Source organism: Bufo bufo, chromosome 6 (assembly GCF_905171765.1).
Source record: "Bufo bufo chromosome 6, aBufBuf1.1, whole genome shotgun sequence".
Lineage (NCBI taxonomy): Eukaryota > Metazoa > Chordata > Amphibia > Anura > Bufonidae > Bufo > Bufo bufo.
In genome coordinates, this window is record NC_053394.1 from 123,713,283 (window position 1) to 123,733,498 (window position 20,216).

General features: G+C 45.6%; 1 protein-coding gene across 3 annotated transcripts in view; it reads left to right on the forward strand.

The window, feature by feature from the left end:
• MARCHF8 (membrane associated ring-CH-type finger 8) overlaps positions 1 to 20,216 on the forward strand; it is a 281,618-nt gene that overhangs the window by 172,474 nt on the left and 88,928 nt on the right. The gene's annotated exons all lie outside the window — the stretch shown is intronic.

The window sequence follows — 20,216 nt, forward strand, 5'->3', positions numbered from 1 at the left end:
GCACCTAGGCCATGTGACTGATGAACGTGACATCACTGGCCTAAGGAAAGCTGTGAGAAGGCTGCGGCGCTACTCTAAGTGGTGGAGTGGTGGTGCCTTCTCCAACAGCTGATCGGCGGGGGTGCTGGGAGTCAGAAACCCACCGATCAGATACTGATGACCTGTGCTGGGGATAGGTCATCAGTATAAAAGTCTTGGAAAACCCCTTTAATCTGTCATCCACAAAACCAGTAGATTATTAGAATGTTTTTAATGTCAAGTTCAACAAAACCTGTCTGCCCGACGTCTTCTGCCGGTCGTTCAGTGGTGGTCTGATGTGGAGCGTGGTCACGTTCTAACTATTTTATAACCTAATACTAGGATTGGGTAGATTTCAGTGGAATCTAAATGATCATTTTGGTCTGGTCTTTTTTGAGGTTCAGATAATCTCAGCCGTTGGTTCTCAGATTAAAATGATGTTATATAGAATATGATTTACGGTGAATGTTAAGAACAAATAGTGGACCTTGGCTCCACATGGCGCTTGTGTTTTTTGTAGGTTGATGCTCTCTCTTTCTCTCTTGCTCTCCGGTTGCCTTCGATTTCATCAGCAGTCACAGTACAGTTAACAAAGGTCTAGAGGGACTGGAATAATTTATCTAATCATATTATTTCCATCAGGCAGTATCTGGTTTATAGCACGGCTGGGCTCGGATTCGGTAGCAACAGCTGCATCTCAGTCATGTGGGGGAATTCCACAGAAATTATTTGGAATTCCTTCATACGGCCAAGCCCAGGGATTTACTGTGCTATCAAAATACTGTGTATATTTACACTGTAATCGATGTAGTCTGTTTGATAGGTGGAGACTGACGGTAAAATATCTCTACAGCAAGGGTTACAAAGGGGTTCCTCCAGAGATTATAAGGTCCATGTCTGCTATAAACTGTGCATGGTAACATATAGAGACAGTAGGAGAGGGGACTAGTACATGGATTCTATGAAGACAAGCCAGGCAACTACAGTAGTTCTTACATTATCATTACAACTTTTTGGCCAGTAAAAGAGGGAAACTTACGGCTCATTGTATAAAAGATCCAATCATTGGCCATTTCTGCCGCGTTGAGACAGTAGGAAGAAGTGGGGGGCATTGGTACCCCGTCGCTGTCATAACTGCAGCATCAGAGAATCTGTAAGTTGGGCACAAGTTCTTCTATTTGTTTTTGTACCCCTCTAAATATTAGTACAAACTTCATCTAATATAGACTTTTTAAGGTCCCACTTGGCTCAAATAATGAAAAAAATATACGGGTTGAGGTGTAATGTACAGGTAGGAACCAGACTGATTATTTCTGGAGCAGTTTAGTAAATTTATTAATGTACATTTGTTTACCGAAAAGAGGGACATTAAAGTAGCAAAGAGTGATACAAGGACTTGGGTCAAAAAGATGGACACTTGGGAGGACTGTATTATGTCTCTAAGTAGCTTAACTTGTATAGGAGTAGTGTTAGAGAAGGGGTCATTTCCTTAGTAGACCTGACATATCCATATGGTACAGTGACCATAGATGGGTTGTTGTCCCACTCCCGGCATCGTCTCTGGTTGGACACTAAGTATTACTTCAGGTAGCAGTCCCAAGGTCTCCTCTTAGTGACTGCTTTTTAACCCCTTAATGACCAGAGTCTTTTGCCCCTAAATAGAGATTAGTAAATCTGTTTCTTGCTGCTGCTGAAGCTCCCCCCTGCGGGTTAATTAACTAGGCTGGACATCTTGTCTTGCCCTGACAGTATCATAGCTGCACTGCTACAACTAGCGACTGAGCATGCGCCGCTACACTTCAGGAGAGCGGTTTGTGGCAGAGAAACGACTGTGCTTCATGCATAACGGAAACCGGACAGATCCATTATGCTGGCCATAACCTTCTATTATGATGGAATGCAATACGGAATGCCTCTTATAGTAATTCTGTTATGGCCCCTGGTAGTGGAATCCAAACATACCCCGAGCCTTCGACGCCAAACTTGAAAACACAAGTTCGCTCAACACTAGTGAACAACCACAAGTCCTAAGAAATCTATGGTGTTCAGAAGCAATTTATCCCATCTATGAAAGGTTTATCCCATGTAAAGGAATAAAGGAACAGCACATTGTAGAAGTTACTGGTCCTGGTTCTCCACAGAAACATTGTCACCTGTATGTTGCCATAAAGTTGTATCACTGCCAGGAACTCCAATACATACAACGTCAATGTTTCCAGTGGGTAAAAATGGGAAGCAGGTTACCCTATGGGATTTTTGCACGGTGAATATGTTAACATGCGTTTTTGTCTTGGATTTGGTGATTTGATAGTGGGGAGGCTTTGTGCTGTTGTATAAAGCAATGTCTGTATCCAGCCGATAGATAGATAGATATGAGATAGATAGATAGATATGGGATAGATAGATAGATAGATAGATATGGGATAGATAGATATGAGATAGATAGATATATAGATAGATACGATAGATAGATAGATAGATATGGGATAGAATTCAGTGTTTCCCAACCAATGTGCCTCCAGCTGTGGCAAAACTACAACTCCCAGAATTCCTGGACAGCCTTTGGCTGTGCGGGCATGCTGGGAGTTGTAGTTTTGCAACAGCTGGAGGCACACTGGTTGGGAAACACTGGGATAGATAGATAAACAGACAGACAGTGACAGATAGATAGAAAGCCAGACACATACAGTCAGGTCCATAAATATTGGGACATGGACACAATTCTAACATTTCTGGCTCTATACACCACCACAATGGTTTTGAAATAAAACGAACAAGATGTGATTTAACTGCAGACTGTCAGCTTTAATTTGAGGGTATTTACACCCAAATCAGGAGAACGGTGTAGGAATTACAACAGTTTGCATATGTGCCTCCGACTTGTTAAGGGACCAAAAGTAATGGGACAATTGGCTTCTCAGCTGTTCCATGGCCAGGTGTGTGTTATTCCCTCATCATCCCAATTACAATGAGCAGATAAAAGGTCCAGAGTTTATTTCAAGTGTGCTATTTGCATTTGGAATCTGTTGCTGCCAACTCTCAAGATGAGATCCAAAGAGCTGTCACTATCAGTGAAGCAAGCCATCATTATGCTGAAAAAACAAAACAAACCCATCAGAGAGATAGCAAAAACATTAGGCGTGGCCAAAACAACTGTTTGGAACATTCTTAAAAAGAAGGAACACACCGGTGAGCTCAGCAACACCAAAAGACCCGGAAGAACACGGAAAACAACTGTGGTGGATGACCGAAGAATTCTTTCCCTGGTGAAGAAAACACCCTTCACAACAGTTGGCCAGATCAAGAACACTCTCCAGGAGGTAGGTGTATGTGTGTCAAAGTCAACAATCAAGAGAAGACTTCACCAGAGTGAATACAGAGGGTTAACCAAAAGATGTAAACCATTGGTGAGCCTCAAAAAAAACAGTAAGGCCGGATTAGAGTTTGCCAAACCACATCTAAAAAATCCTTCACAGTTCTGGAACAACATCCTATGGAAAGATGAGACCAAGATCAACTTGTACCAGAGTGATGGGAAGAGAAGAGTATGGAGAAGGAAAGGAACTGCTCATGATCCTAAGCATACCACCTCATCAGTGAAGCATGGTGGTGGTAATGTCATGGCGTGGGCATGTATGGCTGCCAATGGAACTGGTTCTCTTGTATTTATTGATGATGTGACTGCTGACAAAAGCAGCAGGATGAATTTTGAAGTGTTTCTGGCAATATTATCTGCTCATATTCAGCCAAATGCTTCAGAACTCATTGGACGGCGCTTCACAGTGCAGATGGAGAAAGCATACTGCAAAAGCAACTAAAGAGTTTTTTAAAGGAAAGAAGTGGAATGTTATGCAATGGCCAAGTCAATCACCTGACCTGAATCCGATTGAGCATGCATTTCACTTTCTGAAGACAAAACTGAAGGGAAAATGCCACAAGAACCAGCAGGAACTGAAGGCAGTTGCAGTAGAGGTCTGGCAGAGCATCACCAGGGATGAAACCCAGCATCTGGTGATGTCTATGCGTTCCAGACTTCAGGCTGTAATTGACTGCAAAGGATTTGCAACCAAGTATTAAAAAGTGAAAGTTTGATTTATGATTATTATTCTGTCCCATTACTTTTGGTCCCTTAGCAAGTGGGAGGCACATATGCAAACTGTTGTAGTACCTACACCGTTCACCTGATTTGGATGTAAATACCCTCAAATTAAAGCTGACAGTCTGCAGTTAAAGTACATTTAGTTTGTTTAATTTCAAATCCATTGTGGTGGTGTATAGAGGCAAAAATGTTAGAATTATGTTGATGTCCCAATATTTATGGACCTGACTGTAGATGAGATAGATATACGCGAGATAGATATGATATAGATAGATAGATAGATATGGGATAGATGGATCGATAGATTAGAATGAAATAAAATAGATAGGCAGACAGATAAACAGACAGAGAGAGGCAGATAGAATAGATAGATTAAATAGATAGATAGATATAGATGATAGATATAGATGATAGATAAAATAGATAGACAAAAGGATAGATTAGTTTTTTATGTACATTTTACTATAGTTAGATTTTCTTCCTATTTGTGTTTCTCAGGTTTGTTTTCTTTGATAGCCTAATTTTTTTTAAATATATGGAAAATATTTCCTATGTGAAGTTCGGCCGTAGCAGGGCTTAATGCATTTACACCATGCCGTCTGTATGCCACCCAGAAGCCAGATGTGGCTTTGCAATGCATTTTTATCCGTCATCTTAATGGCTACCTTTTGTAATTGAATTCCTTTGAATCTAATAAGATCCGTCATGTAATTATAATGTGTGTGGGCCATCATCTGGGAAAGTGTTACTCACAAACCATTACGTCAAGCAGGCCGGATGGACATAAATATGTTACTTTTACCATTTATTATTTATTTTTCTTTTGCCGTTATTACTGTATTTTTCCCTTTAGAAGACGCACCTGATGATAAGATGCACCCTGGTTTTAGAGGAGGAACATAAAAAAAAGTTTTTTAATCAGAACTCTGAACGGACCTCCAATCTTCATCACACCCCCAAACTACACCCTCAGTCTCCATCAAACTTCAGATCAGACCCCCATATTAGACTGCAGATCAGACCTCAGATGTTTACATCAGACCCCCATATCAGATCCCAATATCAGATCCCAATATCAGACCTCTATATCATACCTCAGATCAGGCCCCTATATCAGAACCTCACATCAGACCCTGTATCAGAACCTCACATCAGACCCCCGTATCAGAACCTCACATCAGATCCCTGTATCAGAACCTCACATCAGATCCCCGTATCAGAACCTCACATCAGATCCCCGTATCAGAACCTCACATCAGATCCCCGTATCAGATCCCCATATCAGATCCTCACATCAGACCCCCATATCAGATCCTCACATCAGACCCCCATATCAGATCCTCACATCAGACCCCCATATCAGACTGCAGATCAGACCTCAGATCATACCTCAGACCAGATCAGACCTCAGATCAGACCCCTATACCAGATCAGACCCTCATGTCAGAACTCAGATCAGACCCCCATATTAGATCAGACCCCCATCAGAGCTCACGTCATGTCAGACCTCAGATCAGTTGCCCATCAGAGATAAAATGAATTCACTTACCTTTCCTGCTCCACCGCTACCCTCCAGGCCCGGCGGTCTCTGCTGCCCACCCTGATCTTCTCTGGGCCCGCACTGTACTGTCACTTGACTGCAGCAGCATCGTCATAGTGCGCTCACTACATCCTGACACTGTAGGCAGTCAGGACAGTGCAGCACGGCACCCGAAGAAGATCAGACAGGGAGAGGTGAGTGCCAACAGTGCTTCGCTCCCCGCATACTAGGTGAGTGCGTCTTATAAAACGGAAAATACAGTATATGTGTGTCAACTGGGTGTTCATGAGCCAATCCCCCACATGAAGGACATTCAAATGTATAATGTGTGCCTAGGGCAGTGGCGGCGAACCTATGGCATGGGTGCCAGAGGCGGCACTTAGAGACCACTCTGTGGGCACCTGTATCCTGGAAAAAATCTAAGGCATACATACCATTCCAATATGCCTTAGACTTTTCCTGCCATTCATCAGTGCAGGGCGCGGTATGAACAGCACAGGCAGTGCACTGAATGTAGGCAGGCTATTATAGATAAATACATGGAAGATACAATACATTAGATTGTAGTATTCAGGATAAATTGCAGTGTGGGCATCGTGCGATAAATAAGTGGGTTTTGGGTTGCAGTTTGGGCGCTCAGTCTGTAAGAGGTTCGCCATCACTGGCCTAGGGCATAGTTCCCATTATCTCCTGACACATAGTGGCATGCAACAGTGTTCGTCTGGCAGCTTTTTTTAGGCTCGGTTCACGTCCCTTTTTTGCCACCCCCCTTCTAATAGCTATTCTGGAGCATCTACTTCTATGACTTTGCAATGAAAGTCCATATGGCTGTTACCAGTTGGAGGTGGGTCCCTGCTCAGTCGGACACGATCCATTCAGTGCTGCCAGTGTCACACTGTGCAGCGACACACCTCCAACTGGTAATGCCCATCTGGACCTACATTGCAAACTGCTAGTAAATCCTGGTACATCACAGAGTCATAAGAACAGATGCTCTAGGATTGTTATTACATGGGGAATACAGTTAGTTACTAAAACTTTATGACTTGAAGTAAGACACTACATGCTACTTAAAGGGGTTATACCATGATTGATGTAAAAAAAAAAAAATGAAAATCAGACATCATATAGTACATGACAATGCGTTTCTAAGAAAGCTAGAACCAGCCCTGTACCTCACATGGATCCAGAGATCTCGACATTCACTGCTCAAATTACTCTGCTAGATTATCTTCAACCGGGTAGCTCAGGGGGGCATGTCCTTTCTGCTGCAGCTCTCTCCCTGCAACTGCCAGAGTTCTAACAGAATATATAGCTGGTGGCAGTTGAAGATTTAAACTGAGCATGTGCGACCTGCTCTGTGAGCTGGACAAAAAATAAAAAATAAGGAAAAGAGCAAACAGCAGGTGGCGCTGTACAGATACATTTTACTAAATAGCTCAGTGGCTATACTCAATTTTTAACTACATTCAATTACAAAAATATTCCGATCCAGCTGCTGGTTTGAAAAATGCAGAATCTGTTTTGTGACGCAACCCTTTTAAAATGAAAAAGCGCAGTCTGTGTATGGATGTCTGGTGACAATACTGAGCCACCCACCTGCAGTGCCCTCTTACTGTCTGAAGAGGTTTGGGGAACAATGGCCCTACTTGTTGGTCCCTTAAGAATATCTTCTCGGAATTGCAGCCGAGCGTGAAGCTCAATTAATTTCCGTGATAAATATTAATTGGCTCGTCAAGTCAATTTTCAGCAATGAGATTCTTCCTTGCGCTGAGGCTGCATTTTGTCAGGAAAAAACAACCTAACAAAGACCCTTTTCCCGGCCATTTGGGACTGGTTTATTTGTATGGGCCAGACTGTTAGATTCTTCTGTTTATTCTGTTTGCTTTCAGAGGAACTCGCAGGAAAACCATTCTATGGGACGATATCAGGGGAATGAGATTCTTATTGTTACTGGCTGGCCTGATTTTTACTTTATTTTAATCAATGCCTAATGGTTGTTTACTGTGATTGCACGTGTAGGAATGCATGCAGTCATGCTTGCCTAGAATCCTATCGCTCGCTTGCTCCGGGGAAGGAATAGAAGTATCCTGTGTTATTATCCAGGTTATCTCAGATTCAGATTATCATTCGCTTTATGCGCGACCAAACGACTGGACCGATCTTTACCAAATTTGGCACACAGGTACATCAGGTGTCCAGGAAGGTTTTGGCTCTCTAGGACGTACCGTTCCTGAGATATTACCAAAAAATGACTTGCATTAGTCCATAGAAGCCTGCAAGTCTCTCTCTTCATATCACAACTGCCATACACACAGTCACATGTCCCTTATCAGCCAATAGAAGCTCGCAGGCCCTTAGTCTCCACATACACACAGTTTTACTCCAGGTTTCCATAACAACCCAGCCATTTTTCTTCACTACTGTAGGTCAGCTTTGGGCTACACGACGACAATAAGTCGCACGACATATAGGGCACAACTACACTGCCACATGCATCCATTTTGGATGGATTTTTTGCGACTGTCGTGTTGCAGTCGCAGTGCGACACCATAGCCTATCATTATAAAAATTGTTGCGCGACACATGTCATGTAGCCTTAAAGGGGCAGGGTGCTGTGGAGGTCACTGTTAAGGGGGCAGGTGCCACTATTAAAGGGGCAGCTGCTGTGGAGGTCACTGTTAAAGGGGCAGGCACTATAGAGGTCACTGTTAAAGGGGCAGCTGCTGTGGAGGTCACTGTTAAAGCGAACCTGTCACCATGATTTTGCGCACAGAGCTGGGGACATGGGCTGCTAGATGGCCATTAGCACATCTGCAGTACCCAGGTCTCACAGCTCTCTGCGCTTTTATTGTGTTAAAAAAACGTTTTGAGTGATATGCAAATTAGCTGATATGAGTCCTGTAGCCGGAGATGAGTCAAGCGTCAAGGAGCCCAGCACCCCCCCCCCGCGTCCTCCGAATCTCCTCCTTGCCGACTGACGTCACAGAGCTGGAGCGCCGAAATCTCGTGATGCGCGAGCTAGCGCATGCGCAGTGTCGGCATCATGTTCATTCCCTGTGCTGGCATCAGCACAGGGAACGAACTACGCATGCGCTAGCTCGCGCATCGCGAGATTTCGGCGCTCCAGCTCTGTGACGTCAGCCGGCAAGGAGGAGATTCGGAGGACGCGGGGCGGTGCTGGGCTCCTTTCCGCTTGACTCATCTCCGGCTACAGGACTCATATCAGGTAATTTGCATATCACTCAAAACGTTTTTTTAACACAATAAAAGCGCAGAGAGCTGTGAGACCTGGGTACTGCAGATGTGCTAATGGCCATCTAGCAGCCCATGTCCCCAGCTCTGTGCGCAAAATCATGGTGACAGGTTCGCTTTAAGTCAGCAGGGTACTGTGAGGTCACTGTTAAAGGGGTTGTCCGGGTTCAGAGCTAAACCCGGACATACCCATAATTTCACCCAGGCAGGCCCCCTGATGCCTCCCCCCCCCCCCACCCCCCCACCGGGCTCTTTTGTTTACAACAACACACTGCCGGGTGGAGGCCTCCACCTGGCAGTGTATTTGGTGACGTCACCGGCTCTGATGGGCGTGCTTTAGCGCTGCCCTAGCCGTTTTACTGGCTAGGGCAGCTCTAAAGGCCGCCCATCAGTGCCGGTGACGTCATCAGGCTCACTGCTGGGCGAAAGAAGAGGCTTCGCTCGACAGAGAGGGACCCGGTACGTCACTGACTGTAAGAAAAACTGAACTCCGGCTGGGATTTTCTCAATGTCAAAAGTGGCGTAAGAATTGTCTGGTAAAGGTAGGAGAGGCATGAGTATAAAATTTAGGGCACTGTTGTCCACACACACCAATCTTCCCAATCCCGGACAACCCCTTTAAGGGAGCGGGGTACTGTGGAGGTCACTGTTAAGGAAACAAGGTACTGTGGCAGTCACTGTTAAAGGGACGAGTGCTGTGGAGGTCTCTGTTAAGAGGGCAGGGAACAGTGGAGGTCACAGATAAGGGGACGGTCCCCCATGGAGATTAGTGTTAAGATGTGGGGTGCTGTATAGGTCACTGTTAAGGAGGCGGGCCCCTGAGGAGGTCAATGTCAAGGGAGTGGGGTGCTGTGAAATTGACTGTTAAAGGGGCGGGCTGCTGTGAAGGTCAAAGTTAAGGGGATGGACTGCTGTGGAGGTCCCATTTTAAGGAGGTGAGCACTTTGGGGGGGGGTCAGTGTTAAGGGGTGAAATGCTGTAGAGTTCACTGTTAAGGGGGCGGGGTGCTGTAGAGGTCACTGCTATGAGAGATACTGTCTATCTTTTAACGACACAGAAACATTAAATGAAATAGATGAAATATACCTGTGCGAAGCCGGGTCCTTCTGCTAATAATTTATATAAAAATGGGTTGCATAGTTCGCAAACAGTAGGCAGGGTGACAATTTATTCACAAAAAGGTAAAAAACACAACAGGTTTCCCTGACGGTCTGTCAGCTTCCTCAGGTGCAGATCTGCACCTGACGAAGCTGACAGACCATCAGCGAAATGCGTTGTGCCTTTTACATTTTTGTGAATAAATTTTATCCTGGAACGGCAGCACCCGAATCTGTTATTTTTTATCTTCATTATTTTCAATTGGGATCACCATCTGGGGCTCGCACAGAGGGAGCTGCAGCCTATTTCCAGACTGCACGTGGAGCACCTTTCCCTGGGTCTTCTATGTGGATATTTCATGTCTATTTTACTCTAAATCTGATAAGCACACTTATACCTGTGCAGCTATACCTTTAAGGTACGGGTTTACACTATGGCGCGCCGGTTCTTTTTTCTTCTCATGTTAAGCATCTGGCAGTCCTGTTATCTTGTCGTCCTATAATGGAGCCGAATTATGGAATCGAAAAATTCCATAGTGAACCTAACCTACGTGAGTAGCAACCTAGCCTACATGAATAGACACACGTTTAAACAGTGGGCAAGTCACCCCTCATCCCCTCAGATTCCCACTCAGGAGCTTTATATTTGCTCTGCTCATTAAAGGAGATGACTGACTTTTTTTTTTTTTAAATAAAGGCAGAAAGACGGGACTCTCCGTCCAAAACCCACTCTATTCCTGTGTCGCCGATCCGTCCTGCCTGCCACGTTTAATTTTACTGACTGCAACAGTGATGTGCCTGCATAAGATTGCTCAGGCGCCTTCCTGAGACAGGAAGTGCCTTTAAACACATCCTGCAACTCAGCCATATGCTGGGGAGATAGAGGGCGTGTACATGCTGCCTCACAAAAGGAGGAGAGACACGCCCATGCACGATCCTACAAATAGTACAGGACTCTAACCCGTTTGCTGCCAGTGCCGTAGCTGTACGGCGCTGCGAACTAGGTACAAAATACCAGCGCAGTACAGCTACATCGCAGTGTTCACCAGGTCCCTGAGTGAAATCGCTCGGTGACCGGGTGATGATGGCTGCTCAGGACGGCAGGCAGCCATCTTCCCTAGGGGTACAGGGAGGTTTTTCTGCCCCCCTGCAACATCAGTCGCTGCGATTGGCCGATTTCTGCAGACCGGCCAATCGCAGCTCCGGATGATTTTTCATTCATCCAGGAAGCTGCAGGGGGGGTGGAACAGGGTTTGTACTGGGGTGACTGGTGCTGAACTTGTGGGGTGGAACATGTCCCCCTGGGTCAGGCAGGGGACACCAGTGTTTGTCTGCCAGCGCTGCTATTGGCTGGAACAACGCTATAGCTGCACAGGAAAGGGCTGAACTTCCCTGCATGCAGCCATTCTAGCTGGTGACTGCATGCAGAGAGGTTCTGTGCCCCTCTGTGCTGCTGGTTGGCTTGCTGGGATTTGTGGTGCACCACAACTGCGACTTTAACTGTTCCTGTAAAGAAGAAGAAAAGAAGAACATCTGGAACTGCTGCAGTGATTTATATTTTTTTCCATTTGCAGCAGTTCTAGATCCCTAAACCACCCTCCGTCCCTGTCCCTTCCCCCCCCCCCCATTCTTTTTTTACGGACGCCATTTGGTCCATGCGTTTTTTTGGGGGGGGATTTTTTATTCTTTTTTTTTACAATTTTCCAGCTCTGCACAACTTTTTCTGCGTGCGAGCGGTGACCGCCAAATGCTGTTCAGTGCATACCTGCCTGATCAGCACCTGGGAATTATTTTTTGCGCTTTTTTTTTTTCCACATCTGTGTTAATTTTTTTTTGCCCATTTTTCATTTTTTTTGGTCAAAAAGAAGAAACTGTAGTTAGGGGTTTATATAAAATATATATATATATATATATATATATATATATATATGTTAAATTTTTAGCCAGTGTTCACTTTTTAACTACTGTAGTGAATTTTTATACTACAGTTTTTGCACGCACACACGATCTGTGTGCGTGCGTGCTGCAGAGCACCGATAACTAGTGCGCTCATTTACATCTGCACATTTTTGTGGGGGGGGGTTTCTGTGAAAAAAGACCTGCAGTTAGTGGTAGGTAGTTAGTTTTATATATATATCAGGGGTGGCCAACCCGTGGCTCTTGAGCCGCATGCGGCTCTCTGCTTCTTCAAGTGCGGCTCTAGCGGTGGAGCCGGGAAGCAGTCAGGCCGACTCACTCTCCACCCCATGCTTAGATCTCTCTTCCTGATCGGGCACTGCTGCTACTTTGCAGCTCTTACTCACTCTCCACTATGTCCTGATGCACACAGTGTGAGAACGTAGTAAGTGGAGACATCCACTATGACCTGTTGTTGTGCTCATCAGGTCACAGTGGAGAGCATGTTAGACCTGCAGAGTAGCAGGTGCCCGAGCAGGAGCCCAGTGCCTGATCAGAAGAGGGAAGAGATTTTTTTAAATTTTAGAACTGAGCATGGGGTCTGATCTAAGCATGGGAGGTTCTGATTTAAGCATGGGGGGGCTCCTGATCTGGGCAACGGGGGTCTGATCTGAGCATGGGGGGTCCTGATCTAAGCAATGGGGGTCTGATCTCAGCATGCGTGGGTCAGATCTGAGCATGGGTGGGTCAGATCTGAGCATGGGTGGGTCAGATCTGAGCATGGGGGGTCAGATCTGAGCATGGGTGGGCTTTCTCTAGTATTTCTGCCTTCTGTGTGTCGCCTGTTTGCTGAAAAGTATCCTTTCTACCACCTAAAATGTTCATACAGGGGTGCTCTTTCCGAAATGCGGTCACTTCTTGGGGTTTTTCATTTCTGGGGACCTCAGGAAATTTATTTAATGCGACATGGCACCTAAAATTACATGTCTGTTTATTCAGGCCTGCAAAAAACATTTTTTTGCACTTTGCCTCTAGAGCCCTGCTGTGCTCCAATACAACAGGCTACAATTACATATGGGGTGTTTGCAAAATGGGGAGAAAATGGGGAACATATACTGGGGTGCATTTTCTCATTTAACCCCTTGTGAAAGTAAAAAATTGGGGTCTGCAAGTAATTTTTCATTTTTACAAATGTGTGCTTTGAAATGCTTTCTTTAGTATTTCTGGGGACCTCAAGAATTTGTTGAATGCGACATGGCACCTAAAATAAATGTCTGCCAATTCAGGTCAGCAAAATCCATATTTAGCTGTTTGACTTTAGAGCAGGGGCGGACTGGCCCTGGAAAAAAAAGTAAAAGTGGCCCTATTTTGTAGTGGGCCCAAATTGACAGAAGGTAGTGTCAAGACAAGTAGGCGGGGCCAGCAATACCATATTGCGGCACATTATACCAATCCACCAGAGCCTAATACCACAGTGGATCACAAAGTACTGCCCCAGAACACAAAATACCTCCCCAAAGACTGCCCCTCTGTGGTGGCTAGTGCCAGCTGCCATGTTCTGTCCTCCTACTCCATTTGCCTTTGGATGGCAATACAGTTAAATTCAGGGGTCAGACTGGGAAATTAAAGTGGCCCTGGAAAACAAAAATAGTGGACCTATGTTGTAGGCGGGTTCAAATTGAGATAAGGCAGGGCTAACACAAACAGGTGGGGCCAGCAATACCATATTGCGGCACAAAATACCACCCCAGCAGAGCCAAATACCAAAGTGTAACACAATAAACTGACCCGGCAGCATCAAAAACCACAGAGCAGCACAAGATGATGGTCCAGTAGGACGAAATACCTCCAGAAGCTGCCCCTTTGTGGTGGCCATGTTCAGTCCTCCAAAACCAATTGCCTCAGGATGGCAATACTGTTGAATTCAGGAATCAGGAGGACATCTGTGGTCACAGGTCAGGAACGTTACTACAGTACTTGATGCCCCCACCTGGCCGTGAAGAGGGCTCAGGTGACCCCCTGGGCATTAGCCCACCTGGAAAATTCCCTGTAGAGTCTATGGCAAATCCGTCCCTGATTACTTACCATGGCTGGCGGCCCTGAGGAGGGCCAGGTGGCTCCCTGGGCATCAGACCACCAGAAAGTTTCTTTGTAGGGTCTATGGCCAGTCCATCTGAAACACGTATGATGGGGTAGAAATGAATGGAATTAGCTATAAGGATTTTATTGGATTATTCTTAATATTTATTTGCTGCTGACAGTTACAAATGATGTGTATAATATGCAGTATAATCATTTCCCCATAAGATGACAACCCTGTTACCTTGAAATGTGCTGTGATAAATGAGGGCACGGACGGTTCAGGGCAGTAATTAAATATAACAAATAGGATTTAAATAATTGCATTTTGTACTTTACCCCAGTAATTGTGGGAGTGTGCGCTGCCGACATTTCCGGTGTGGATATGAGTGTGCTTGTGATTTTCTAGAACTGGTGTAAAGTAGAACTGGCTTAGGCTACTTTCACACCTGCGTTCGGGTGTCCGCTTGTGAGCTCCGTTTGAAGGGGCTCACAAGCGGCCCCAAACGCATCCGTCCAGCCCTAATGCATTCCGAGTGGACGCAGATCCGCTCAGAATGCATCAGTCTGGCAGCGTTCAGCCTCCGCTCCGCTCAGCAAGCGGACACCTGAATGCTGCTTGCACCGTTCGGGTGTCCGCCTGGAGGCAAGCAGATCCGTCCAGACTTACAATGTAAGTCAATGGGGACGGATCCGTTTGAAGATGACACAATATGGCTCAATCTTCAAGCGGATCCGTCCCCCATTGACTTTCAATGTAAAGTCTGGACGGATCCGTCTGAAGCTTCTTTCACACTTAGAAATTTTTCTACAATATAATGCAGACGGATCCGTTCTGAACGGATCCCAAGTCTGCATTATATGAGCGGATCCGTCTGGGCAGACCCCAGACGGATCCGCTCTGAACGCTAGTGTGAAAGTACCCTTAGTTACCCATAGCAACCAATCAGATTCCATCTTTCATTTTTGACAGCTCCTTTGGAAAATGAAAGGTTGAATCTGATTGGTTGCTACGGGCAACTAAACCAGTTCTACTTTATCAGTTTGATAAATCTCCCCCTCCATCTTTGAATATTGGTGTAAATTGGTTACCCGGATTACTCCAGTTGAAGTGAATGGAAGCACTACTGTAATAACCAGCTCCGTCCACTATACAGCTAATCAGGAATTGATGACTTATCCCAAGGACAGGTGATGAATAGAAGTCCTGGAAAGCCCCTTTAAAGAAGACCTGTCACCACCATGTCTGTTTTAGTAACTACTTGTATCCCCCATGTAATAACCATTACGGAGCCTCTATTCTTATAACTCTGGTCTGGTGGATGTGCCATTCCTTTATTATTCCTTCTAGAAGTAATGAATGATTTCCTAGCATTTTACAGTGAAGGTCCAGATGGATGTTACCTGTTGGGGGGGTTGTCCCTACACAGTCTGACATTGACAGCGCTGATTGGATAGCATCAGACCGCGCAGGGACACATCCCGAATTGATAACGCCCAATCTAGAAGAAATAATACAGGAATGGCGCATCATAGAGTCATAAGAATAGATGCTGCAGAATTGTAATTATAAGGAGGTGCAGGTGGTGTATAAAACAGACCATGCCTACTGCTGAGCTGTGTTCAAGGACCTTGTACACGACACACAGAGGCCCAGACTTACTTATCCTAAAGATGGCGTAAGCTTAGACAGGCGGTCTAGACCTGCACCAGATTTATCACAGGGGCTCAGGCTGGATGATGAATGTGGTGCAGCGGTAGACACTTTTCTTTGATTCTATTTGGCGCAAAATGTGGCATCTTAAGCCCCGACCCCCTTTCCCTCGAAGCTCTCCTTTTCCGCTAAAGCCCCACCCCCCTTGTCAAGTGTGCGGGGAAAAAGTATAGAAACCCTAGGTGCGCCAAACTGAACCACTTTTTAGGCCTCATGCACCCGACCGTTGTTTGGGTCCGCATCTGAGCCGCAGTATTCGCGGCCTGGATGCGGACCCATTCACTTCAATGGGGCTGCAAAAGATGCTCCGTTCCGTGGCCCCGCAAAAAAAAAATATAACCTGTCCTATTCTTGTCCATTTTGCGGACAAGAATAGGCAGTTATATTAATGGCTATCCGCGCCGTTTCGCAAATTACGGAACGCACACGGACGCCATCCGTGTTTTGCGGATCTGAAAAACACACAGCGGTTGTGTGCATGAGGCCTTAGGCAGATTTCTGTTGCTGGCACATTAGTAAATCTGGGCCATAGAGTCCATACAGATCAGTACTACAAACCTGTAGGTACTCCGCCAGGCGCTGTTTCAGAGGCACACCATATTCGAGCAGTGTTCATGTAAGGCTCTGTTCAGATCAGGAAACATGTTCATATGATGCCGCCACAGGCGCCATATTGTGGATCTGTACAACACATTTCCATCAGCTGTCCTTTAAGAGGGCAGTACACGAATATAAAAGCTGAACTGTCGGGTGCAGCCGCTTCCCAGTCTTCATGGAGACCTGGCGCCAAAAGGTCCCACCTGTTGCTGCTCTCACTTGTGGCTCTGACGACAAGAATACAATGCACCAACAGGTATTACATTTTGGCCAGAAGTTTGGTGTGTAAGGCAGAGCCACGTGGCGGTCGCTTGCTTCCAAGTGAGGTTTCGTCTCAGAGACCACATTTTCCTGTACAAGCACTGAATTCACATTACAGAGCTGGCAGCCAAACCAAGGGGGTGACTAATGTGGTTTTGGGGGCATCCGACTAGGGTAAAGAAGGACCAGGCATGTTGGATTGCAACATGCATAATCCCTTAATTGCTCTGGGACGTAAATCAGGTAAAAAAAAAAAAAAGCCTTCACACTTGGCCGAGTATGCATGTTTATGGTGAAGTTGGGAGGATTAGCATTTGACTAACAGCAACATGGCACCATCCCTGTACCTCACATGGATCTAGAGACCCCTGGCAGTTTGGGGGGGGGGGGGGGGGGGGGGCCTTTCTGCTGCAGCTGGTGGCAGTTGAATAATGGAACTGAGCCACATTTTATTGAATAACTCAGTGGCTATGCTAACAACCAGGTGCTGGTTTTGAAAAAAGGAGGAATATTTTTCGCGGGACAACCCCTTTAAACAGATTCTCTGCTTTGGACTTGTTAGAAGGGTCACTTTCCAACAATCAATAAAGTAATCACAAAGTGTTCCCCTGTGGGGCCCCCGGCGATCAGCTGTGATATGTGGGAAAACCAGTCAGTAAGTGCATCGTTATCTTGCAGCGCCCCCCACAAGGGACATAAAGCATTGCAACGTGCCTGGTCAAATCTATTGGATGTCTGTGTAATGCAGCACAGGTTTTCCAGAGAGATGCTTTTAATGGCCACTCTTCACTCTGGATAAGGCCTCTTGCACACGAACGTGCCGTGTTTTGCGGCCCGCAAATTGCGTATCCGCAGAACACGGATGCCGCCCGTGTGCCTTCCGCAATTTGCGGAACGGAACAGGCGGCCCATTATAGAAATGCATATTCTTGTCCGCAAAACGGACAAGAATAGGACATGATCTATAATTTTTGCGGGGCCACGGAATGGAACAACGAATGTGGACAGCACACGGAGTGCTATCCGCATCTTTTGTGTCCCCATTGAAGTGAATGGGTCCGCACCCGATCCGCAAAAAATGCGGCTCAGATGCGGAACCAAACCACGGTCGTGTGCAAGAGGCCTAAGAGATGAGGATGCTGAGGAGGAAGGATTCCCTTAGGCCTATTGCACACGACCGTATGGCTTTTTCAGTGTTTTGCGGTCCGTTTTTCACGGATCCGTTGTTCAGTTTTTTGTTTCCGTTGTGTTTCCGTTTCTGTTCTGTTTTTCCGTTCCGTTTTTCCGTATGGCATATACAGTATACAGTAATAAAAAATTGGGCTGGGCATAAAATTTTCAATATATGGTTCCGCAAAAACAGAACGGATACGGAGGACATACGGATGCATTTCCGTATGTGTTCCGTTTTTTTTGCGGACCCATTGACTGAATGGAGCCACGGAACGTGATTTGCGGGCAATAATAGGACATGTTCTATCTTTCAACGGAACGGAAATACAGAAACGGAATGCATACGGAGTACAATCCGTTTTTTTTTTAAATGAATGGTTCCGTATACGGAACGCAAAAAACGGCCCATAAACGGAAAAAAAAAACGGTCATGTGCATGAGGCCTAACATGGTGTATAAAGATGGGATTTCTAAACCATACAGACCCTTCAAGCATATGGACAGCTAACGGGAGAACTTGGCGCCATTACCTGAATGCCACGGATTTGTAGATATGCACCAAATTTATTAAGAGATGTGCCAAGCTTACAAGGGTTTTCTAGGATTTTCATTTTGGTGGCCTATTCACTGGATAGGTCATCAGTATGAGATTTGCAGAGGTCCAACTCCCAGCATCCCCCCTTTCAAGTAAATGGAGCTGAGCTGCAATACCAAGCACGGCCACTATCAAATAGATGGCGCTGTGTTTGGTGAGCTGTGAGAGTGCCAGTTCCTTCTCAAACAGCTGATGGGCGCGGGTCCTAGGTGTGTATATATGTGTGTGTGTGTGTGTGTATATATATATATATATATATACTGTATATAATTTGTGTTCTTGTGTATATGTATGTATTGTGTATAAATATACTGTATATACTATATGTTCTTGTATACAGTGTCTATGTATATAATCTATATGTACATGTATGCATAATTTTATACATATATATGCTGTACGTTCTTGTATATAATATGTGTGCATGCATGTGGAGATGAGGACACATTTTTGGCGTTGACTATACTACAACAATATATAATTATTACTGAGGTCACTATGCATTACTGAGGTCACTATGCGCAGTATTACGGAGGTCACTATGCGCAGTATTACTGAGGTCACTATGCGCAGTATTACTGAGGTCACTATGCGCAGTATTACTGAGGTCACTATGCGCAGTATTACTGAGGTCACTATGCGTAGTATTACTGAGGTCACTATGCGCAGTATTACTGGGGTCACTATGCGCAGTATTACTGAGGTCACTATGCGCAGTATTACGGAGGTCACTATGCGCAGTATTACGGAGGTCACTATGCGCAGTATTACGGAGGTCACTATGCGCAGTATTACTGAGGTCACTATGCGCAGTATTACTGAGGTCACTATGCGCAGTATTACTGAGGTCACTATGCGCAGTATTACTGAGGTCACTATGCGCAGTATTACTGAGGTCACTATGCGCAGTATTACTGAGGTCACTATGCGCAGTATTACTGAGGTCACTATGCGCAGTATTACTGAGGTCACTATGCGCAGTATTACTGAGGTCACTATGCGCAGTATTACTGAGGTCACTATGCGCAGTATTACTGAGGTCACTATGCGCAGTATTACTGAGGTCACTATGCGCAGTATTACTGAGGTCACTATGCGCAGTATTACTGGGGTCACTATGCGCAGTATTACTGAGGTCACTATGCGCAGTATTACTGAGGTCACTATGCGCAGTATTACTGAGGTCACTATGCGCAGTATTACTGAGGTCACTATGCGCAGTATTACTGAGGTCACTATGCGCAGTATTACTGAGGTCACTATGCGCAGTATTACTGAGGTCACTATGCGCAGTATTACTGAGGTCACTATGCGCAGTATTACTGAGGTCACTATGCGCAGTATTACTGAGGTCACTATGCGCAGTATTACTGAGGTCACTATGCGCAGTATTACTGAGGTCACTATGCGCAGTATTACTGGGGTCACTATGCGCAGTATTACTGAGGTCACTATGCGCAGTATTACTGAGGTCACTATGCGCAGTATTACTGAGGTCACTATGCGCAGTATTACTGAGGTCACTATGCGCAGTATTACTGAGGTCACTATGCGCAGTATTACTGAGGTCACTATGCGCAGTATGTAGCAGTGCACTCTGGATGTGCCTTACACCAGCCACATAGGTGGCTATCCTCAGCGAGCCTTATGATGCTGCATTTTTAATGCTGTTGCCAACACAGGACTGGCTGCATCCTCACATCTCACAGAAGAGCACTAGTCGGAGGCGGGGGCAGCGGGCCTTGAAGGAGGATAAAGAGGAGCACATCCATTATTCATCCATTGCCTCTTCTCACAAGGAATCAGCTGGAGGAAGTGCTCCGGCCACTGCCCCCCTCACTTGCCAGCCCTAGCCGGCTTTTAACAAGCCCAGGCAAGTCTACTTTTCCTCT